The sequence below is a fragment of the Pholcus phalangioides genome, unplaced genomic scaffold (assembly GCF_987345545.1).
Source record: "Pholcus phalangioides strain wild (caught in Gottingen) unplaced genomic scaffold, Ppha-v1.0 ptg000008l_1, whole genome shotgun sequence".
Taxonomy (NCBI): Eukaryota; Metazoa; Arthropoda; class Arachnida; order Araneae; family Pholcidae; genus Pholcus; species Pholcus phalangioides.
The window spans coordinates 56,093,198-56,118,962 of NW_028301601.1; the positions used below are offsets into that span (position 1 = coordinate 56,093,198).

General features: G+C 37.5%; 1 protein-coding gene and 1 non-coding gene across 2 annotated transcripts in view; both read left to right on the top strand.

Moving 5' to 3' along the window:
- AstA (allatostatin A) overlaps positions 1-25,765 on the top strand; it is a 118,480-nt gene that overhangs the window by 12,618 nt on the left and 80,097 nt on the right. The window lies entirely within an intron of this gene.
- Positions 17,051-17,123, top strand: TRNAK-CUU (transfer RNA lysine (anticodon CUU)). Its single transcript has one exon. It is a non-coding gene; the product is annotated as a tRNA-Lys (tRNA).

The following is a 25,765-nucleotide window of genomic DNA, read 5'->3' on the forward strand; positions in this document are numbered from 1 at the left end:
TTATAAAATAACTTCAAGAGATTAACTTTTCTGGGTAAGTTTATATTTCATTTTTACATTACCTCATCAATCATTCTTAAATAACTACAGAATTTAGATTTTAGAATATTTAGATTCAGAGATTTTTCAGAAATTATATTTTGCATAACTTTAGAATTTGCGTTTTGGGAAACTCCACATTGTATAGCTCAGACAACGTCACAATTTGTAGGCGGCATTTTTTTTTCTCAGCCCAATATGTCAAGGAAACTTATGTTTTCTGGAATATTATTCTGAGGTGAACTCGGGAAAAAAAAGCCATCCGGTCTACTCCGGGACTCGAACGCTGATTCTCTTGCAAGCTGAGCAGACACGCACGCCTACCATTTATACCACTAGAGAAACTACCTTACCTTCCTTATTTCACGTACTGTGGCGTGAGGCGCTGAAGTGGAGGGGCCGTCTACCTATCTCTACCGTTTGGGGGCCCATTAGCTGAAGTTAATAGAGGGTACCACTACTACTAAACCAGCCATGCACCTTGTCCATATTTCTCTGCGGAACTTCTAAAGAATTGGTACATATTGCAATGTGTGCGCGTGCGTGTAGCGAGCCCTCCGTGAAGTACGTTTCTGCGTAATGTTTGTTACGTGTACTGTGACCTGCCATCAATGTTTCCAAGTATGAGTGAAGAATAATGATTGAATAATATACCGTTGTAGGCCTGTTGCTCTCGGCAGCAAGACTTTTTAACGAGGATATTGGCTCGCATATGCGTTTCGAAGTCGGGAACCACAGAAAACCGACTTCATCCGACCACCACTGTGGCGACGGTGAGGTTCAAACCTGTGTTTTCGTGATGCGAGTCCGCCACTATCACCATTCGGCCACCACAGCGGCTATGAGAGGCTATTAAATGTACTTAACACAGACTACTGAATGCCCTTAGTAGACGCTACTAAAACTTGTAGCGCCTTCCGGTTTGCAAGAGGGGTGTGGGTTCGATTTCCAGGCAGAGACCATATGACTTTTGTGTGGAAAAAGTCCTGTTTCCTTCGCCATTTATATATTTAGAATAATTTCTTTAGGAAATATAATCCATTCATTACCATTATTTTAAAAATTCATTACTTTCAAAAATTCATAAAAAATCTTTGATCAAGAAACGTATTAAAATGCGTGACTCTGAATGTTTTCATAATTTCATATTCTCTAAAATTTAGCTTGTATCTATAAACGAAGACACACAACTAATGACGCAAACCAATATTTCTATATATATATCAAATCGTCATTCCACAGTATGGTAAACTTTCCGTAGGGGAGGATATTGAGCGTGTAATATCCGTCATGATAACATCTATATAATTCGTAATCATCTCACCCGCAGCGTTATTGCAAGCGCTTATTTTTTACTTTATTTTTCCTCTGGTTCTTGTCAGACATATATATACTATTTATTATGAACACCAGACGCTGTTTCCTTCCCCCCGACACAAATATGCGCTTAAAACGTCTAATACCAGCTCAGTATATATTCGGCATATCCGTCTCTCACTCGCCATGTACCATCCCAAGAGACTGTTATTCCCTTGGCGACGAAAGGAAGTGATTTAGCAAGAAACACACACAGCGGAAAACATATTACTTAGATACTAAGAAATGTGTATGTGCTACGCGGTAAATGTGATACATACCGGTTATTATGCATAATTACGGGTAATTATGTATTTTTAATATTATCTATGTTTGTTCTTGGTAACTGCATCAATCTTAACTATTGCGCTGGTATAGGAGAGCACGTAGGTCACAAAAAAAATGGAAATAATTTTTTTTCGTTTATAGGAACATTAAGAATCTATGAGTGTTGCATGGCAAAGCAATAACAAGGATGACGTCACTCTCCGCTACCATACGAAGGTTTAACACAACTGGCTGTTACGAAGATATATTTTGGAAGGAGAGAAAATTCAACTGCCCCTGCGGGGAATCGAACCCACGTCCTTTCACTTTCTGGGTGAACGCCCCAGACTACCCTCTCCTTCCAAAATATATCTTCGCAACAGCCAGTTGTTAAAACCTTCGTATGGTAGTGGAGAGTGACGTCATCCTTGTATAAGTTACCATCTGGTGGCAGCGTCAGTAGTTGTGAGCTTGGCCTGAGTCTGGTCCGGCCGTCCATGTACGGTCCCCTTCAGTGTACACGAGCTCCAAGGAAAGTTTTAGAGATTAGATGCCTCTGTAGTCTAGTGAAAGGACGTGGGTTCGATACGCAGTTGAATTTTCTCTCTTTCCAAAATATGCCTTCGCAACAGCCAGTTGTTAAAATCTTCGCAAAGCAATAACGTCGCTAAAAGGAACAGTTTAGTTTCTGCGGCTCTACGAAGATTATATTATATGGCGTTAGCAATGCGTATTCATGTCTGGGCACAGAGACTTTGGCGTGTACTGTAAAATTTAATTTTGGTGACATGCGTGCTTTTTCATGTCAACGCGAAAATTGTAAAACTAATATGTAATATCTATATTTGTTAAAAAATATTACTATTTTTTGCCCCCCCCCCAGATTATTATTAAGTCACCGTTTTGGTCAATCGATTCCGTATAAAACCAAATGCTGATTGGTAATTAAGGGGGTTTCTCCTTTCTGGTGCTGTCGGAATTGATGCAACTGCATATGTCATTGTAAATACCTCATGACTTACGCATATTAATTCCCCATTTAACCTCAAGTCGGATATTATCAGCCATTATTAATTTAACCTACATTATCAAATACATATAGCATTAATGGCATCACTATTGACACGTTGCATCTCCAGCACGTTATTCACCGTATGTTGACTCTATTGTAATTTATTCATACTCGTCAGATTATCACTTATAATTAGTTAGCATAGATTATCCACAGTACATTATATAAATCATTTCCTGTGGACGTTGTTAAGAACTCCTGGGGTAAAGATGTACTTCCAGCCGCATTTTTAAATTTTTCGCCATCTTAGAGATGGTGTGAGATGACTCTCCAATTGCCCCTTATACTAAACATGGCTTCAACGCACTACTGCATTTATTGGTCGAGCGATGATGGGGCGTATCAACTGTTACAGTCTTATCTACGATCTACGGTACCCCGATATACGAGTGATGGTTCAAGGTTAAGGGAGGGGCACAGGACTGTTGAAAAATAATCAGCGCGGTTTTCTTGTCGAGATAGATGGCGTATATACGCAGGGCTTCCAAATATTCAGGGCCTAAGAATCATTCAACGTATTCATTTTCTGCTCTTATAATATTCCTGAATGAAGTCTCTCACATATCGGACCAGGGTGAGCCGGATTATGTGTGGCAGGCAGTTGAAAAAAAAAAAAATCTAAATAATGTAAACTGTATGCAGACACGCAGATGTGCCCGATTCCCGCATGGTCAAGTGGAGAATTCGCCCGATGATTTTGGCTCCCAAAATGTAACTGTTTTTTCCATTGACTAACCACTAACGAAATATGTTTGACTACAGTAGCTTTCGTCCCCCCCCCCATATTAAAGTCGAGCCCTGGACACGGAGTATCATGTTTTACCCTCTTCCACATCTAAAGTGGGTCAACCTTAAAAAGGCCTGATTATCGAGGGTCTACTGCAGTGATTCCCAACCGGGGGTGCGAGACGAGGAAAAAAAAAAATTACAAAATGTTGACATTACTCAGGAAAATTGAAATGATGATAAAATTTGAATTTTTCAATTTCTAAAGAATGGATTATGGATTCATTATGAATCATATCCAATATCTTGACGCTTCATATGCTGACTTTTGCTCGCAGAAATGTGCCATACAAATTTTGAGTTGTAAAAGTTTCATTTTGGATTAGCGATCGTACTTGTTTCAAATTTTGTACTGAGAAAAAAAATACCATTGTTTATTTAAACTATTTCGCGTGGTCTGTTTACACTGGTACCGTACCTAGTATTATTAGGATGTTGCGCTGAGATTCGGTACTGTCGTGTACGCAGGACTCAGGAAAAAGCATTCAAAAATTCAATCCAAGTGTCAAAGAAACATTATAGTTCAGAAGTCCTCAACCTTTTTCAAGTCGCTAGCACTTCCTGCACTGTCATCGAAAAGAAGAGCACCCTTACGGCAAGTTTAGCATACGAATGAATGGAACAACGATGATTTCAATCCTTAAAAGCAATTCCTGCATGGTGTTTCAATTGGAACGTTGATCAAGTGCTCGCGAGCACGAAATCGGAAACGAGCATCCAGCACTGGGTACTTCAGGGAGCACCGTGGTGATCGCGATAAACGGGTTGAAGATGCCTGTTATAGTTGTTGCGGCTGGAAGCATAAGTGAAGAAATATTTTCAATGAATTTTTTTTACAAATCTCAAAAAAAAACCTATAAAAAGTTGTTTTCAGTTTTATTTTTGAATTAATTTTCAAAAAAAGAAGCCAAAATTAAATATAAGCCATATTCAAAAAAGACATTAAACGATAAGTAAAAGAATTCATAGAAATTAATTATTGGATAATTAACGTCATTAATTACAGAAAAAAACGAATTTTCTGGTAGATAAAAAACATTATCCAAGGGCGTGCGGAAAGGTGACCCGCTTTTGCTCTGGGGGGTGCGGGGAAGAAAAAAGGTTGGGAACCACTGGTCTACTGTGATCCAGTGTTTCTCTACTTTTTTCAGCCCATGGTCACTTTAGACCATATTTTTTTCTCGCGGCTCCCCCGTCTTAAGGGGGGTTGATGCACGCAAATTTTCCAAAAAAAAAAACACATTTTCCAAATTTTTCAATTTTTAAATACTTCGAAAGTTTCTGCGTCTAACTGTGCTCAAGTTTTTGTTCTAGCTGTACTAGAAATATTTTTAAAATATTTTAATGTAAACTGCTGGCAGGTATTACACTAGCTATAATGTTTCTCACTAAAATGCTTTTTCTCAAAACTAAGTATTTTGTTAGATACGAACCATTTTTACGAACACCACTCATTCAAATGTCTTGAAACTTTGCGTGTCTCTCAACACCGTAGTGTTACATACTATAACTTGAGCTTTTACGATTTTAATTGCTAGTTATTTTAGAGTTTCAACTTCAACAAAATGCAACTTTTTTTCAAATATTACCAAAATTTACCCATATTTTGTGCCATTAAACTTTTTTAAATGATTTTGATTAAAAAAATTCTCGTGTTAAAATATGTAAGACCTTACTGTTACGAGACACAAAGTTTCAACACATTTGAACGAGTTGTTCGAAGAAATGTTTCTTATCTAACAAAAAGCTTAGTTTTGAGAAAAAAAAACATTTTAGTGATAAACATTAGCATGCGTAATGCCTGCCAGCAGTTTACATGAAAATATTTTAAAAATATTTTTAGTACAGTCACAACAAAAACTTGAACACAGTTAGACGCAGAAAACTTCATAGTATTTAAAAATTGAAAAATGTGTTTTTGGGAAAATTTGCGTGCACCAACCCCCTTACCTTAACTAGGGCCCTCTACCTTCATCCAAGAGCAAGACCCCTTCTAGTTATCGAATTTAATTTATTTAAAACTAAATTGATGACGAAACAAGAAATTTCACAAACAAGATAGATATCCGGAAAACGTTGAGCCAATCACGGTGATCCATCCGTCCCAACAGCCGATTCATAAGAGAAAATAGGTCGCCGTAAAATATCACGGGACGGACGATCCAACGAACCTACACAATAAATCGAACGTCCCGACACATCACTTGGGGTCCGTGAATATCCTGGGCTACAGTTCAGCGTGCTTCCTTCCTGTGGGGGATTTTATGGATGGCCGTCTCAACATTGTGGGTCTCGGGGCAAAGTAGTGTTCTGGGGCCACATACTTAGCTGGAAAAGTATCAGCTTACATATTTGCATACTATCTGAAAATCGTAGTACCGGTTCTCATCGTGTAGCCACCACGTTCCTAATATGGATATGAATATATGCCCCGGATCATGCGCCCTTGGGTCCTGGTTTTATGGATAGCTCGCTGGATTCTGAAAGTAGTCGTATTTCCCCCTCCCCCGTATTTTACATCGAAGCTGCTCTTCACTGCTCTCTGTAGCTCCTCTTAACCCGTGGGCCCCAAGACTATCCTAAGATCGCAAGTGGATATATGGGCTCCAGGTTGCGAACCACTATTACTACTACTTAACCGTACATGCAACTCGTACACATTTCTCTACGGAATTTCTAACGAGTTGGTGCATGCAGGAAGACGTTCTAAAGGGGAGATCGGCTCGCATTTGAGCCTCAAAGTTGGGAACCACAGTAATGCACCTTCAGCCGACTACCGCTGTGGCGACGGCGGGGTTCGAAACCGGATGCAAGTCCATCACTAAGACCACTCGATCACCAGAGTGACTTTTTTTTAGGTGAGAACCACTGCAATAATCCGTAAAAATTCTTCAAAGAACGATGAAACGGCTTGAAAATTCATATTTTCCCAGGATCCGAAGTTGTGAGGAATGAGCCCTGATAGAAACATTAGATTTATAGGTATTACTGTTTAACCCTTACATCGGCAATCCCGAAATATCTCGTCAAACTTAATCGATCTGCTTACTTCGGTCACCTGAAATATCTCGGGTTCTTATCGCGCTTTTATTCCCAATGTGGCAGTTATAATGCCGATCGGGAAAATTTTCAAACCGCTTAAAGGGTTAAAATATAACATTTTGAACACATAAAATATTTGTATGTCCTTCTAATGCACAGCGTCTCTCCATAGTGAAAGAGCAATGGTCGAACACCCGTTTGTATGAAGCCTATTTAATTATACAGTTGCCGTTTCTCTCTGTTTGCACGTGTCTGCGCGTAAAAGATGCGGAATTTAATCTCGCAGGTGCGGAGGTGGATTTTCCTCACGACCCGCATTCCTTCATTTATACACAATAAATCGGGCGGAGTCAAGTTATCAAGTCACCGGCAATGCATCCTACGTGAGCGGGGTCATAAACCTCATCATCTATCATTACCCTCGACCATCATTGCCTTGAAAATCCAATGACTATTCGGTGATGGATTTGAAACTGGGGAAGTCACAGTTCGTCGACTTGTATTTGAACTACAGAAGGGACATGGAGTCGATGAATAAACTGCCTGTCCAAAATACGACCTATTTTATTGCGCTCTGCAGGTCTCGGGAGGAAATTTGTTGATCAAGGGCAGTGTTTCTCAACCTTTCCAGCCCATGGGCCCGTTTGGACTATATTTTCTTCTCGTGGTCCTCCTATATCTTTTTTATTCATAGCTCCCCGACCCCCATCCAGAGACCCTTTCTACTATCGAATTGAAAGTAACCAAAACTAAATTTATAATGAACAAAAATTGTATAAATAAAATGTGAACTTTGGAACCCTGGGCCAGGCACGAATACAGAAAGTGGTTGATTATTCTTTCCAAGAGCCGAATTATATGAGGAAATATAAGTCTCTGGATAAAATACGAGATGATCTCGAACCTACACAATAAGCTTCCACATCATCACCCCGGGCCCACTCGTCTACCACGGCTCCCACATTCTGGAGCAGGCTCCCCAGCCTAGCGGTCCCTTAATTTATAACGTGAAAAAAAAAATGACGAGAATCGTCCCTGGCCCCATGGCTGGAACCCTGTTAGCCCCACCAAAGTGGGGGCCTGGGCTAAGACCACCTACCTTGCACTAGAAGAGTTCAGAGAGCTTCCTTCTTGGGGGGGGGGATAGTTTATGCATGACTTTCTCAACATCATGGGTAGTGATGTTCCGGTAAGTGATACATCCCGGTAAAATAATGTTCTGGGGTCACACTAATAATTAGCTAGAAGTAGAATATTACATACTTACTTTTGAAAAAAAATCACAGTACCACAGATCTGATCCATATGATCATACCTGGCTCATGAGTGAAGATGACCCTGGTTCTACGGACATCTCTGCTGGATTCTGAAAAGTAGTCACATTGGAGTAGAGAACATGCAATGTGGACATCGTCACAGTGGGCTTGTGTGATGTTTTCCGACGAGTCCAGGTTTAGCTTGCAGTCTGATTCACGTCGGACTTTCATATGGAGAACGCCAGGTACTCGTTACCACCAAGACAACATCATTGAACGACACCGTTACGGTGGTGCAGCATTGCTCGTTTGGGGTTGAATTATACTGGGTTCCAGAACAGATCTGCATGTTCAAACCGGAACCATGAAAGCCCAAATTTATCGGGACATCGTTTTGGAACAACATGTACGTTTGTTTAGGGGTGCCATGGGCGCTGAATTTGTGTTTATGGATGACAACGCCCGTCCTCACCGAGCAAACAACGTAAACGAATGCCTTGAATCTGAGGATATAACCCGTATGGAATGGCCAGCATTCTCACCTGACTTGAATCCGATAGAGCATGTGTGGGACATGCTTAGCCGATGAGTTGCAGCCCGTCAACCACCTCCTACATGTGTACCGGAACTTCGGAGAGCATTGCTTGCTGAGTGGAGTGATCTTCCCCAAGATCAGATCGATAATTTGATACTCAGCATGCCTAGGCGTTGTACGGACTGTATTTCATCGCATAGGAGACATACAATGTATTAACCATCATACCAACCATGCAATAGTAAGTTTTTGTAAAGGAGATATTTTTTACAATTGCTCCAGGGAGCAAAAATCGTAGTTTTTATGAATGGTATCATACATACACCATCGTTTTTGTTCTTTATCTTTCGTTTAATAAATGGGCTTTATGAATAAGTAACGTTTGTTTTGTTTCTGAACCTTTATTTGCCGGAGCTGGCATTATCCTTGATTTATGGACATGAGTGTAGTATATAGTAGCTGTATTGGTTTAGCTACGGTTTTTATCATCCGACTACGGTTTGGTAGGTTACCATAGCTAACATGGGCATAATTATCACAAAAAGTACTTCAACTTGGTGATGACCCCGAATCATGTCTTTTGTAGTCTGATTTCGGCCAGGGATCTCCGGATAATCTTCGTGAACCAACTGGTCAAAACCCGAAATTCGGACATTGTACGGACATATAAACTGGCGGATTATCGAACTCGGCAATCTCGGAATTTGACAAGCCCGTACAAACGACTTTATTATAATGGTCAAAATTCATTTCATTATTCCACTATTCGGTCAGTATAGTCCCAAATTTTAATTCCCATTCAAATCCATTCGTAAATATATGCAACTAACGCATACAGAATCCGAATGTAAATGAAACTGCATGAAAATGTATATGAAATACTGATCATAATGTACTTTTGAATTTATGATGCGACATTAAATATGTATTAATTTTCGAATATCATAATTTTCTTGGTTATGGAAGTTTTCCGTGAGAAAAGCACATCGGCTTTCTTATGCAAGCGTCTGTTATTTTCGATTTCTTACTTTTTCGCTGTGATATTTATTCGTTCGTCAGTGATGCATCCTATTAATTACTTCTAGAAATAATTTAGCTGCACAAATATTGAAAATAGTGCAAAAGAACCAATGCAAATAAAATATTGTTTATGTACTCTCGTACCTTTTTAGAGATCTGAATAATAATAAGAATATATTAATGCGTAATTACCTAATATAAAAAACTTTTTCTGAAATGTGATTCGAACATTGGTTTCATTTTTCTCTATTTACATTATTTTCAAATTTAAACGTTTCATACCTTTTGACACGAGTCCTCTGTATAAACATTAAATAAAGCATACATCGTTTTGATTCTTCTAAAAAACCATTTTCTCACCAACATGTTTACTTCTCTGATAAAAATTTCAAACATATAGTGCAAAGCGCTAAAGGTGTTGCATTTTTAATCGTTGATAGTTTAGCATGGCCTCCATGTAATTAAATAAAGACTTATGTAAAATAAAGAAAATTGTTCAGTTTAAAAGGTTCAGTTAAGTTAAACTGTTCAGTTAAGTTAAACTGTTCAGTTCAGTTTAGTGCTCAGTTAAGTTAAACTGTTCAGTTTAGTGCTCAGTTAAGTTAAACTGTTCAGTTAAGTTAAACTGTTCAGTTAAGTTAAACTGTTCAGTTAAGTTAAACTGTTCAGTTAAGTTAAACTGTTCAGTTTAATGCTCAGTTAAGTTAAACTGTTCAGTTTAATGCTCAGTTAAGTTAAACTGTTCAGTTTAATGCTCAGTTAAGTTAAACTGTTCAGTTTAATGCTCAGTTAAGTTAAAATTCAGTTTAATGCTCAGTAAAGTTAAACTGTTCAGTTAAGTTAAACTGTTCAGTTTAGTGCTCAGTTAAGTTAAACTGTTCAGTTTAATGCTCAGTTAAGTTAAACTGTTCAGTTCAATGCTCAGTTAAGTTAAACTGTTCAGTTTAGTGCTCAGTTAAGTTAAACTGTTCAGTTTAGTGCTCAGTTAAGTTAAACTGTTCAGTTTAGTGCTCAGTTAAGTTAAACTGTTCAGTTCAATGCTCAGTTAAGTTAAACTGTTCAGTTCAAAATGAGGCAAAATATTTAGATTACATTGACTCAGTCTTAATTGAAATTAAATTTTTTTTAAGATAAAAAAATTAAATAATGGTGTTTTTTCTTGTACTGAGCGTTTATGAATGAATATTGTGAGCATTTGTTTCTCATTTTGTGCATCCAAACTATTAATAATGATTTTTATTTATTATCGTTTATATACGTGCTAAACAACCAGTGTTAGAGTGATAAAATATAGTGTTGGCATAACATATAAAATCGAAAATATTTGCACCACATTTAAAACAAATTTTTTGTGCTAAATAATATTTTTTTGATATTTCTACTACACGAGCACAGTAATTGAAGCTTTTTGACGACGCGTTAAAGATAATGATATACCTTACATATAAAAATGCAAACACAAATGTCACAACAGGCGAAATGGCTAAAGGTGGCTGAGAAAGATGCCCATAAACAATATAGATGCCAAATATAACTAAAATACCTACTACATAGTAACCTAAGCACATATCACAGAAATGAAAACTAATAACTATTGCTATATAATACATACTAAACTCTAAGTTCTATGAATGAAAATTAAATTATTTATATTTTAAGATATTTTTATACGAAAATTAATAAGATTTTTGCTGGAATAGCCCTTAGGAAAGATTACGGTTGCGTTAATCTAAGTATGGATAGCTTCTCGATTTACTCCACCTTAGTAGCATTATTTGATTGTTACTTATAGGAAATGTCACTGCCCCACTATTTTCTAAAGTCTGAATAAGTTGGCCAAAATTTACATTAGATATCCAAATTTTTCTGAGACCAATCTGTATAGAGATATATTTTTTCCTTGATGAAAGCCTCGATTCAGCTTTTCCGCTAAGTAATTGCATTAAAAACCAGCAAAACTCACTTCAACATGAGACTAAAATCTTATTTACTCCTTAGTTTTCAGATAAAATAAAATTCTACGACACACGAAAGTAATTAATTCAAAAAAGAAATATATGAGTCAATAACAAATAGCATTCAGATTTTGAGGTAATTCCCATTTTCTGACTATCGTGATTCGGATATACAAGTGCTGCTATCAATATAACAAAATCAACGACCTCCCGAAATAGAATTCTAAATTGCTATCCAGAAAAGACTTGATGTATAATATTTCGTCATTCAATTCTAATCTAGAAAAAAAATCATTCTATTTTTTTCGAAGATTCTCATAATTAGATTCCATTTCTAGATGCAAATGTACAAGCTATCCTGTTATCAAAGATACGTGCAATTCATGTCATCATTTTCCACGATTGCGCATTTGAGAATAACTCATTGTAGAATCTATTGTTAAATAATGAGATAGAGAAAAAGAGAAACATATTTTTCATTTTGAATGACGATGATCAACATTTTGGATCTATTCCAAGGAACAAAAAAAAATAAAAGCGAAATTGAAATCCAAATAAAAAACGGGACAAAAGCGGAAAATTTTCTTTAGATATATATATATATGTTTAGGGAATCCGGGGAACAATGCGTTTCCATCGCTTTGCTTTTGTTGCTTTGCTCGTCTTTAGCGAAATCAATTTACGGTAAATTCAGAGTTTTTCCTCTCTCTCTCTAAAAAGTGGGATTGCGAGTCATTGAGAATGAGAACATTTCTACAATCGTGGAATAACAAAATAACACTCGTAATAACATCCGCATTCGTTTCCGTTAATTTGGCGCCCTTTAAAAATTTGAATATTTATATAGCAGCTTTTATGTGTGTGTATGCAAATGGAAATTCCTATTTTCTCTCCACTTATTACACAAAAGGAAAAAAAAGCTTCAGCGTTTCCTAATTTATTATTTTTTAGCATTTTATAAGACGGCACGTGTATTTTTGAGGTAATGGGGGTGGCGGCGGCGGCGGCTTAGAATGACTTCCCATCATGTATTTACTTTTAAAAATTTATGTTTAGTTTTACAAATGAATAAGTACTTTTATGACTGTATGAATAAAATTTGTGTGTATTTTCAGTATTTTTTGTTATTATCAAAAGACTGATAGATGCAAGAAAACAAATTTAATTACTTAGTTTCTTACTTCAATCAACAATAATTGTTTATATAAATTTTGAATTAGCATTTTCATAAACATCGGGTAATTATTAAATCAATATGAAAGATACGGTACTGGGATTCTCATCAAGTATTTAACATGTATTGATGGCGGATGGGGAAAATAATTACTTTTTCGTGCTTATTAATAATTCATAACCATCAATGCGTTATAATAATTTTTTGACAGAAGAGATTAGTTATATCAGTTGGACCTCATATAGGTACGGTATTAATTAAAATAATAATTTATTATTTTGTTATTGTTCTTTCTGGAATAGATTAGATTATTGTTAATTTCCATTAACTAATTTTGATTTTTTATAGTATTTACATCTTTCCCGTAGGGCAGGGGTCCTCAAACTTCTAGACATTGCAGCCCGAATTAAAATCTTTTATGGTCACCAATTCACCCTGCAGTATTTAGAATTCTAAGATTGATAAGGACTCAATGTCACGTACTGTGGGGACGGGGGGGGGGGGGGGTTGGACTATAAGACAGAGCTGTAACTAGTGCAGGGGGCAGGCGGGTCTGAATCAAAAGGTGCACTGAATTAACCCTTTATCTGCTACTTTTACATACAAGAGACGCCAAAATTCTAACTTGCCCCGGGTGACAAAGTAGCTTCATTTATCATCAAATGTTTTTTTATTTTTAGTAGCCCTGCTAGAGGCCCCCCCCCCCCCATAGTTAAAACGGCGGCCCTGAATTATTGAAGACTAATTTATTCCAAAATGTTAATTTTTTTCCATCAAATATGTGAGTTTTCTTAAATTCTGAAATCATTTCTTACACTTATTGTAAAATTATTTTCCCAGTCAGCAGGTATATATTTCCTTTCTTAATTCTAAAACCATTTTCATCCAATAATTCCAAAATCGCTTCTTTCAGTTATTCTGAAATTATTTCTTCGACAAAAGTGATTAATTATATCTGTTTTTACAGTATTAAAAAAGGGAAACTTTAGTTCAGATTGCTTTTTGAATAGCGTTCGTAAGGACTGTCTCATTAAATATGAAAAAAAATTCTTTCGAAAATAAATTTTCCATGAGTTTTGGAATAATCTCTCTTAATATATTTCATTATTTACAATAATTCTGTAATTATTTTTTTAATTGATTTTATTATTTTGAAACAAATTTTTATTGTTTTTAAACAAATTTTTATTGTTTTAAACTTATTTCGCTTGAATATGTTGAAGTAAATTTTATTACAAATTTCATAATTACTGTATTTTCAAATTAGTTTTATTTATAAAAAATTCATTCCGAAATTGTTTCTTTCAATAATTCTCAGATTCGTTTTGAAAAAAGATTATAAAATATTTTTCATTATGATTCTGAAATTTTCGTTCATTCTGAAATTATTTCTTTCAGAAATTGTGTCAGATAAATGTTTTGGAAATGATTCCAAAATTGTTTTTTCATTAAGATTTTTTTTCCACAATTTTCTTAATTATGTATGCCTTTTTAATGCAGAACACCCTCCGGAATACATATAAAATCGGAAATTACTAGAAATGTTTGGTCTTGAATAGTCCCTACGAATTCATCAAGACAGCAATTCGTAATGTATCAAAAGTATCTTTCAGTTAAATATATCTCACGGCACAGTTCTCCACGGCCAGCTCAAATGATAAAAAAATTAACGATTTATTTTTCAATATCTTTTACAATATTAAATGTGTATTTTCTCAAACTGGTGGGCAAGAAGTCCCATGGACCCATGCGTTGCTGAGGTGCTTAGAAAAGAAAACGGATATGCGGGCATATTTTAGCTAATAACAGGTTTGCTGCTCCGATAATGTGTTGCTTAAAAGTGAATAAAGTACAAATACAAATACAAATACAACGCCACAACAGGCAAAATGCCCAAAGAGGTGGCTGATAAAAAGATGCCCATAAAAATATGGTTGTCATATGTTTCAAAAATACAGCAACCCAATTAAAAATGCAATTAACACAAATTACAAACAATATATACACATGATAAAATATTATACAATGCCCATAAAGAATACTTATGGTTGTCTTATTCTAAGAATGGATAGCTTCTCGATTTACCCCAACATGTTTATCGTATTTCTTTTTAAACGTGTCAATTGTGTTACAATTTACTACCTCCGGTACATCAATTATCTATAGTTGATCACCTAAGTGGTTTTGTAATGGGCCTCAGGTCAATTAATTTATCTGTAAATGCTCCGCGGGTCACTTAGCTGATCTGAAAGTGTGCCACAGGTCATTTCAGTGATTTGGAACAGTGCCCCATGTCACTTAATGAATCTGTAAATGTTCCGCGGTCATGTTAGCGATCTGGAAATGTCCCACGAACCACTTAAGGAATCTGGTTACGTGCTGCTTTAGTTCGTTTTCGCAAAAATTAAGTATGAGGTCATGTGCCATATTAGAGGTATCCAATGGCTGCATTTGTCCCGCGGGGTCATGGGTTAATCTTTAACTGGCGTTGTGAAAATTCTGTGCGTAACTGGCATCGTGGGGCCATTTTTTGAGCACAGCAAGTATTAATGTAAATCAACAAAAAGAGTCTTCATAAAAGCAATGGGTTTTTCACGTGACTTCATTCACCGGTCAATAAATTCACTAAATAATTTTTCAAATTTCTTTATATTTTCCCCAAAAATTTTCTTCCATTAAGGCACACATTCGAAAGAAATGTCGCATGACTTTTGAAATGTTTTTAAATTATTTATCAAATTTTTTCAACGCAATTTTCATGATTTAAAAACTGCACATATATGATTAAAATATACTTAGAAAATGAAATTTACAAATTAAAATAATGCTTGCTATACATTCACAAGCACCAAAATTAGTCTTATTCTAAGTCGGAAACACAGTACTTGCAAACAACACCATGAAATATTGACCACACAGATCTTACGTACAATTCACTAACAACTATATCCTCATGCTCACCTCGGATATCCGATGATTCACGACAAATTCGAAACTGTTATCGAGAAAACTGTCGCTTTTCCGATACGCCATTTCAATCTGGAAACTCCTGCCATCATACAAAAAAAAAAAGCCTTAAGCAAGTGGTGCGGTCATTCTGACCCTACGTAAACTTTAATCAACGATATAAAGGGAAGAAGAAGTAGAATGACATCATAAGTTTGTCAAACACATGCAAACAACTACCTTGAAAGGTAGTTAAAATGAGATGGTCCAGGTGCAATTCTTTCTCAATGGGTGGCAAGATGAAGAATACGTGGGGTCAAAATGGCCCCACCACGCCAGTTAAGGGTTAAGCATGTATGTTTTAAGCAAAAGATGTGGACTTGCCACAAGCCGTTTTCAACGAAAAAAGACCCAGTTCTAAATCAGATGTAGTTTTTTGGCCAAATGTGTGTTGCCATCTGACTTCCAAATTGGAATATCGAATATATAATAATGAATGTATCATATTGAAATGTTTTGAACCAAAATGTTGAATGTTTTGTCTGAATTTAATAACTGTGGATGTTCTGAAGACGTTTCTAAAGATCAAATTAGAGGTGCTATCATTTGAAGGTAAAAAAAGTTGTTATTTTTCTCTCTATTTTCACGTGAACGGAAGACTTGGTTACGTGCCAACGCAACAACATTTATAAACTTTGCAGATGCCAGTGTTGAAATATTCTACGGGTGGTAACCAGTTGAGTAGAATCACCAGGGGTTAACTGGTAATTAGAATATAGGCAACGTGGATATTTTATTCTGAGATAAATACCAATGAACAATTTTTATTTATCAATTGAATTGTTCAATATACACTTTATTGTCGGAATACAACATTTATTTCAATAAACTTCAAATATGCTCTTTACTATACCACCATAACTTCAACTTGACCTTTTTCGGTAGTTATCACTTGGAAACTATCCAAACGATACCATTCATGTTCATGAAAATTATACAAAGAGGACTGTCATAAGCCAAGAAATATTAATGAAGCGTGAATGTTTATGTAACATTGCCAAAAAATAAATGTCTAAATCACTGCAATTTCTGTGAATGACTCTCGAATGTCACCATGACTATAAAGCCACTTTGAAGTATTTTCCTTTCGTGACTACGCATTTCAGTCATTTATTACATTTTTTTTTTCCCGTGCCATATAACTCCTGATAATCTATTCACTGTCATTAATTTGTCTCGATGTAGTTCCATACTATCAATCTTGAGATTCTTTTGAGAAGAATGAGAAGATCTTGAGAAGATAAATAACAAAGGGATTTTTTAGAAGTCTGGCTCTGTTTGTCTTGCATTATTTTCTAAAGTTTCACCCCCATTGCTATTTCGAAAATCCCCAGAGATGATATAGCAGTTTTCTTTTCCACCGAAATGAAATTCAGATACAAAATCTGAAGCCACAAAGGAAAATTTCCAAGACGCAAGTTTTTTCTTGAGAGCATAAGGAGCCATCAAAGACAAAGCACCTAGAATGAAGCAGACGACAGCACAGAGAAGTTTTCGTTCCCAACAGCTCCTTACGATCCAAGCCGACAAACTGAACTGGGTGCCCGGCTAGCTCAGTCGGTAGAGCATGAGACTCTTAATCTCAGGGTCGTGGGTTCGAGCCCCACGTTGGGCGCGATGGCATTTTTTTCTCCCCGTTAAAAAGTCTCGCCACACAGAGCAACAGTCCTACAAACAGTACAAATATTCAGTCACTACACATCACTCACTTCACTTCTGAGATATAGATGGCAGCACTGAAAAATCATACACAACACTAGATACGGACTCAGACTGTTAGGTACACGCACTTACACTTCCGGCACAACTCACTAGGTAGTAAATTGCCTATGGCAATAGACCTGAGTTGTGCTCGGTTTGAAAAAAAAAAAAACAAAAACTGAACTGGATGACAAGTTCAGTTCTTTCCCAAAAGAATAAGGAGCCATCAAAAACAAAGCACCCAGAATGAAGCAGACAACAGCAGAAGTTTTCGTTCCCAACAGCTCCTTACGATCCAAGCCGACAAACTGAACTGGATGACAAGTTCAGTTCTTTCTTCGGAGTGTAAGGAGCCGTCAAAAACAAAGAACCTAGAAATGAAGCACAGGACAGGTGAAATGAGAATTTCCACTATTTGATTTCGTGTGATACAACTAAACATTTTAGCAATAGTTGTTTAGCTTAGTTGTTTAAAAACAACTAAGGAAAAAATCATACGCCCCTTCCCCAACTGTCGCATTTTTATATATTTTTAGAATCAGAGGACCCTGAAACTCGGAGTCAGTAACAGCGTGCCAAGGTATCCTGGGGCCCGGACCAAACGAATGGCACCAAAATTATTGAATTAATAAACACAAGATTGTTTTTTAACTTATTTTAGTGGGGCCCTCAGGAAATTTTTGGGGGTACCTACCACCCACTTGGTCCGGAGCAGGGGCTAAAATATATATATATATATATTTTTAATTAATTACCAGAAAAATTTCAAATTTCATTTCGTCCCTGTTCAGGGTCGTTTAGTTCGGGAAGGAGAAAATTATTTTTTTTGGGGACTCCTTTCCCCTTCTTCTTCCTCCTTACATTAAATATCATTTATACGCATAATTTAAGTTTACGATAATTTGCTTGAAGGGCGACTTGGGGCTCCTGGTGGGCTACTCACTCGCTTCCACACTTGCCTGATCCATCTTTTGGTCGTTCACTGCTCTGGCCCCCCCTCTAAAAATTGCCTATAGTGCATAAGGTAGCGTGTTATTTTTTCGTTCAGCACAGATAACGAAATTCTGTGCGCAGAGAAACAACAGGTCTGCGCAGGTATAAAAAATAGAATGCAACCTCCCCCCCCCCTTTTCCCATCTGGGGGAAAGTCAGAAGGCACATTTCATGTAAGAATAAAATTTATCCTTTCTCTCTGCGAGAGCGTGTAGGTGCTCACTCATGGTGCCCCCCCCCCCTCATCCTGGAACCGTTCGCCCTAGAGCAGTGGTTCTCAACCTTTGGAAGCCCGCGGCTTGGTTTCATTCATTTTTATAAGTGGAAGGCCCGGTCAAACACATAATTAAGGGAACATGAGTGGGGGAAAAGGAAACGGCAGATCAGTCGCGGCCCGGTATGAATGATGTCACGGCCCAGTACCGGGCCGCGGCCCTAGAGTGAGTACTTTGCTGGGTCCTCTCTATAGCCAATTTATAGTGTAAGAAAACAATAATAATATTTGTCCCGGTTACCATGTTACCATTGTGTGTGTGTGTATGGGGAGGGGGTCATGAAGCTCACTTGAACCATTGAGAGTGGATGCTTGATTTCGTATGCAGGAGACATTCATCGACAACTCAGTTGAACCCCCCCCCCCCTGAACATTGTCAGAGGTACACTAGAAACTCTGGGGAGAAGAAGAGGAGCACGTTGATGATGTTGACGACAATTCATCGCATTTCTATGTGAAAACTCCTGTGTGTATATTCCTATGTACATACATTACATACATTAGATCAGTCGGCTACGTATGCAGAATTTTTTCGAGGGAGAAGGACTTTTCAATTTTTTTTCTTCTAAAGAGGGTGGAGGGTAAGAACCAGGGCCGTCTTAAGAGCATAATGGGCCTCTGGGCCAAGTGATTTTTCTGAGGCCCTACCTGGCAAATTTTCGAAAAATTCAACCACATACTTCTCATTTTTTTTGAGGTGCCATAACTGGTCCATGCGTTAAAACGGCACTGGTGGCACACACACAGTTGTAGAACACTGAAGTGTCCCGTGGCGCAATATCCCCCATGATTTAAGCGACCCGCGATGCGTTTCCAGATCAGTCTTAAGTGATTCAGTTTCCATTTCCTTGCCCTTTCCCTCAAAAAATTTCCCTTAAGTGTGAAAGAAAAAAAAAATCGCCACATTTTGGCGAAAAAGTGTTCGTTTTGGGAAAACAAATTTTTTTCAATGGATCTCGTCTGGCTAACAATTTACAAATCTGGTGATAAAATTTTCACCCCAATATAGCGGAGCGAACGTAGCACTTAACAACAAGGTTAACGAAAGAAATCACCGATCGTGAAAGAAAATAAGTGAACTTCGCTTCTCACGGGATTGAATATTTCTGTTCATTCTCAATTGCCGACAACCCGCTGAATAGGGGGAGGAGGGAGGGGGGGGGCTTTTTTCCTTTCGTTGGTTGTTGGGCGCGTAACTGACCGCAAGAAAACTGACACGTCACAAAATTTCAAAACGTTAAAACTCCCTTAATATTAGATCGATCATAAAAAACGGAAAACTCTTTTATATGTTATTATTTTGTTCACAAAAAATCACGTGTGCAATTATTTGACGGTAGATAGAATCCACCCTGTATATGTCTTCAGTTGAACAGGAAATGATGAACAAATAAGGTTTAGCTTGATTCTATATCTCCTTTCAAATCTGTAAGTTTCAATAACATACTCGTTGTGGTCCCCCCCCCAACGGTCCCCTATACGTACTTTTAACCTTAACGAGTCCTCATGACAATTAGATCTGTTTACAATTTTCAAGACTAAGTATGTAAATTGGTAAGCAGGTATTTTTAAGTTTGGGGGGGGGGAGGTTGTTCAGAGAAATAATTTCAATAGAGAGACCTATGATGCCACGTCTTGGGAGCCTCAAGTGCCGAAGAAGTCTCATGAGACAATTTGATATGGTTTGGAGAGAGTAAGTATGAGAATGGGTAGGGCAGATATTTATAGCTATGTAAGGGGCCTCAGAAAACTTTATTTTTCCCGGAGGGGGGGAGGGGCTTGTTGAAGACGGGTCTACGCTTACTTTATGGAAATTCAATAAATTCTTAACACAAAAACTGAGAATTAACACAGTTCTTGTTGGCAATTAACTTAGTTTCTCTTCTTTTGTGTCACACTCAGGACCGCAACTAAAAACGAAAATTTAGTCTGTTACTTGTGGGATCTGTATCCAATTTAGCGCCCCCCCGTTATTTTTAACGGAAAAAGATTAAACTCAGCTCCCTTCCTGGTCCATCGCCCGGGACAATAGATGAACCCGCCCGTCCTACCTTAGTTCCATCCCTGGTCAACCTTTTGATAGAGATCTTCAACTGTTCAGGGAAGTGCTCTTAACATTTTAGGATCTCTACCGGATGGTTGATGCTGGGGAAAAAAAAAATTACATTAAAAGAAATGTACTATATTTTTTATCATTTTTTGTGTGCCCTATTCTACAGGTGCCCTAAGCACGTGCTTATTTTGATGTGAATGATGTGTTATGATTGAATTACGTAGCATCGCTTGGTCATGGGATTTTTTTAAGACAGAAAAAAAACCCTAAAAAACAACCGATAGGTGGCGCTAGTACGAGCGACTTTGTGGAAATATGCAAATGAGACGGTTATACGAACTTGCGCTCCTAATCCACAATCAGTTCACCGGTGTCAACCGTGTATGTGAACCTGCTGCACTCTGCCATTGCCGGATTTGTGACTCGCCCCGTGCAATGTGTTATTCCCTGTGATGGTGGTGGTCACGTGGAACACATGCTGCTGTAATAAACGATTTGGAGGCATTCTGTTCGTTATTTGCGTATCTTTTCTTTGACTTGTGTACGTCAGCGCCACCTATCGGCTGTTTTTTTTCTTGTCAAAATTAATTCCCGTGACCTAGCGATGCTAACCCTGCAAATCGTTTTATATTTCGGTTATTTTTTCCGGTTTTTTTTTAATATTTAAAGTTTCTACGGACTTTTTGCCCACCCTGCAGATTACATACAGTGTATCTGCAAAATTTCATTGATGCTCATTGTTATTTTAATAATGTTCTTCGAAAATGTATTATTGCAATAGTTTTTGTCTTTTTTTTCATGATACTAAAATTATAGTTATTGACCCAACTCTCGTTATTATCCCACTCACTACAGTTAAGCTGATGAAAAAACACCGCTTTCATAGAAACCTATTTCACAACAAAAGTAAGGTTTCGGTCTCTATCGATGGACTTTTGTGTAGTTTCTAAGACCCCAAATGTACATTGTTTTTCTATACACTGTGGTATTCTTCCAGTACTTTTAATGGTTTCTCGATGCTCGATAGCTTGAAGAAGCACTCTATTATCAATTAATGAGAGAAACATGTCGTGAGTGTAGAAATATCTCGACCAGTTGTAACGTACAATATCGTTATTAGTTCTGCTTTTATTTTGCTGCCCACCAATTTCGTCATTGGTGGGTAGTTATTAATTAAAAGAAGAAAATTTCATTTAAAGCGTCAATGAAAATTTTCTCCCAATGAATCTGCGAGTTTCTCAATATGATCAACGTCGTTGCGCCTACAACGTGCGCAGAAAGTCCTTACCCATACATTTTCATTCTCAGACCAGTGGTTCTCACCCTTTGTTTTTGATTTACGGAGCCCTTTTTAGTATATAATTCCTATGGCGGAGCCCCGTAGACCTCTTTTTTTATATGCAGTTGAACTCGATTATAACGACTTCGGTTGTAAAACTCGGTTATAACGTCATTAACTTGCGGTTCTGATTAATGTACATGGGGAATAATGTTAATTGAGCTCGCTCGTAACGTCAACTAAAATGCAAAGACCCAAAGACCTTGGATATGACTACAATTACTAAACCAGACATGCACTTTGTCCACATTCCTCTGCGGAACTTCTACCGAATCGGTACATGTTGGAATGTATGTATACGTATAGTGAACATTCCTCGAAGTTTGTTTCTGTTTAATGCTCGTTATGTGTAGTGCTGCCATCTGCAGTCAATCAAACCATGAGTTTTTTTCTCAACTCATAGTGAGCGAAGTGTAATGAATGAATAATTGTAACGTTGTGTAACCTTGGTTATAACTACGCATTTGTGTCGTTATTCCGTTTTACCAGAATTAGGGTGATGATATGACACGTATAAGGAAAATTTTGCAATTTTCCCCTTCTTCACATTTTTTCTTTCTTTTTTAAAAATCCTTTCATTTTCGACAAAAAGCTGACTTTAATTATAATCCTTACTAAAATAGGGGACGGATGTGTTTGTGATAATTATGACTATAAAGATCAATATTAATCTCACGTATTTGCCATGGTGAATGCCTTCTTAACGCACTGGCTCACCCGGGCATATTCTGGGGGGGGGGCATCAAATGCAGAAAGGGCCACATGAAAATGAGATCTGGTATAATTCTCGACAGTGAGTATTAAATTGGGTATAGCTGGTATTTCTCTCTCTCTCTAGTGAAGGGACAAAGAAAAATCACTTTGCCCGTGAGCCTGTGGTGCCATTAAGACGCCGAGGCTGTTCAACCTTTTCTTCTCGCCAGTGGTTATTTTTGAGGGATTGGCGATTTTTCTGACAATTGGCAACATTCTAGCGAGAATTGGCGATGTCTCGTATTTATGATCTCGATTTCCCGTATTTTTCCTGAGCAAATATGGTCAATCCAGAATATAATAAAACATCATGCACAACTACTTGATTGCATCTTATTGTATTCTTCTTACTTAAAAGGTCTCGAAAACGTCGACCTTGGTTGTAACGCCACCTTGGTTTTAATGACACAATTTCACCAAATCTTCGATGTCGTTATGATCGATATGTTTGATTGCATGTACAATTAGTTGAATTCACTGATTTTTTTTTCATTTTCCTAAAGCGGCCGCGGAGCCCATGGGAAGTACACATGGAGCCCCCCGGGGGTACAGACAAAAACATCTAATTGCAAAATAGACGTGCTATTTTTTGCCATAAACAAAATGTTTTTTGTAAATTAAAAATCTATTTTCCTCAGAGTCCCACGGTCATGTTTACAAAATTTTTTGTCATGGGTATAATATGATAAAAATATTATGCTTCCTCGACATACGACAAAAGTTGAGCGAGACATTTGATTTCAATTTTAGTCGTACCACGGTCATTTTCTGCACACGAGGGCTAATTAGACCGGGACCTACAATTTATTGCCGATTCCGAACGGCAGGCTTGTTTTTTATACTCGTTCAGACGTTGGTGCACTAACCGCTTGTGTTGAGATCTAGAACTTTAATTAAACTAATGTACATGAAATGATTTATTTATGTGCTTGGTCATGATGCGATATTCAAGGAAACAGAAAAGAAGCGGGAAATCTCCACATAAAAAAGGTAGTACAGTACGGTAAAACATCCTTAATACAATAAATACAAATACAACGCCAAAACAGGCAAAATGTCCAACGAGGTGGCTGAAGGATGTTTGAAAACTGGCCCGATGAATGTGAATTAATGAGTAAGAGAACTTTCCGAAACATAGAAATTTGTCCCTATCAGGAGATTGATCCCTTTCGATTGAACCGTTCCTCAAAACAGGATTTATTGTAGTTATGTGGGGTTCCGCATGAGTTTCAATCAGTGCGGAAATTCAATCTCATATTCAACAGAAACTTTAATTTCAGCAATTTTAACAGCAGTAGCGGAATCAATACATCCTATTCCATACCGACTGGTCTGGGTTGAAACCCCCATGGGGTTCTGGTCACGTAAGCCCTTGCATTCCACAAACTTAATCAAACTCCAAGAAATACTATTGAGTGATATTTTATCGACTGACATGATTTTTCAATCTCAGCAACGCGTAAATAATACTCTTGTATGCAATCAAACTATAAATCTTCAGAAAACTATTATAAAAATCCGTACTTGAAAGAAATTCAATCTTAAAATAGAAACAATGATAAAAATGTAATGCACTGAAATCTCTACTTTACGGTCAAATAACAATTAGTTTCTATTTTAAAGGATTCAATAACAACTCCGATTTTTACGGTCACCTCTCTTTAACGGACGAATTTCTTTTGTCCCAACGGCATCCGCAAAAGAGGGAGTTTTACTGCATTACCGCAGCATCTATGAATGAAACTGATATAAAAACTTTGATATTCATAATCCATGTCTTCTGATATTTGAAGAGTTTTCTGGAAGATATAATATACAGGTTGATAGATTGATTTTCTAGTAGTGGGAACTACAGTAATACCTCAGTTTTCGTCGATAGTCTGTTCGAAAACAATCGGCGAAAGCCGAAAAGCATTTATTTCCACATGAATCAATGTAAATCCAATTAATTCATTCTAGAAACTCCAAAATAATGCCAAAAAACTCGTTTTATAGAGAATAAATACAGTGTTTAATACGAAAAACAATAAGAAATTAATATAAAATGAACATAAAAGACTAATGTAAAGATTAAAGCAACTTTTAACATGTGACATTTACATTTTTATACCTTTGTCAAAACTCTTCATGGCGTATGGAAGATGGCGAGAAGGAAGTGAGATGGAGATATTATTGTTTGCAAGGAGGAATCCCTCCTCCATAATGACCTTAGGTATCAAGGCATTGTCTGGGGTCGCTTCCCTTCCTGGGCTTTTGGCACCAGGCTTCAGAATCAGCGGACCCATGTCGCACAAGAAAGCTGTCCAAAGAGGTCTGTTTCCGCCGCTTCTTTAAGACGCCTAAAATAGGGCAAGACATTACCATTAAACAAGTTGCAAACAGCTGCAACAGCTTTGTCAGGGTGATTTTTCTCCACAAACCCCCTGTACTTTACTCCACATGGGGAAGATGTCCTTATTTACGAAAATTAGCAGCAAGGACACGTGAGTACGCCGACGAGAACGGACGATAACCGAAGTTAACGAAATCCGAGGTATTACTATCTTTCTAGATATACAGCATACATTCAACGTGCTAAGTTTTACGGGCCTTCGATGTTATCAACAGTGTTGCGGACAACGTGTTCCAGTGATGCGAGGATGGCATTGGCACTGCCAAATCTATGGCTGGTGCGAACGGTACGATTTATTGCCAGAAGTATTTCTGCGTCCCTCTCTGAAGGCTCTACCGTTCGGTAAGGCCATGCAGATTCACTGCAAGCCTCTTGCAGTCTTTGGTAACAGCCGCTGTGGTGGTCGAGTGGTCATAGTGACGGACTCTCATCGCGAGGATCCGGTATCAAACCTCACCGTCGCTGCAGTGGCGATCGGCTGAAGTTTGGTTTTCTGTGGCATGCATAATTAGAAAAAATGATGATAGATGGCAGCACTATACATGACAAGCATTACACAGAAACAAACTTCACGGAAGAATCACTACAAGCACACACACTCCAACATGTACTAATTCGTTAGACGTTCTGCAGAGGAATATGAATGAGGTGCATGTCTGGTTTAGTAGCGGTAGTCTTTGGTGACGAACCGTCTGCTTCCAGAATTGGGAGAGAGATAGCCACACTAGTTTAACAAAAACAGCAAGAATTTC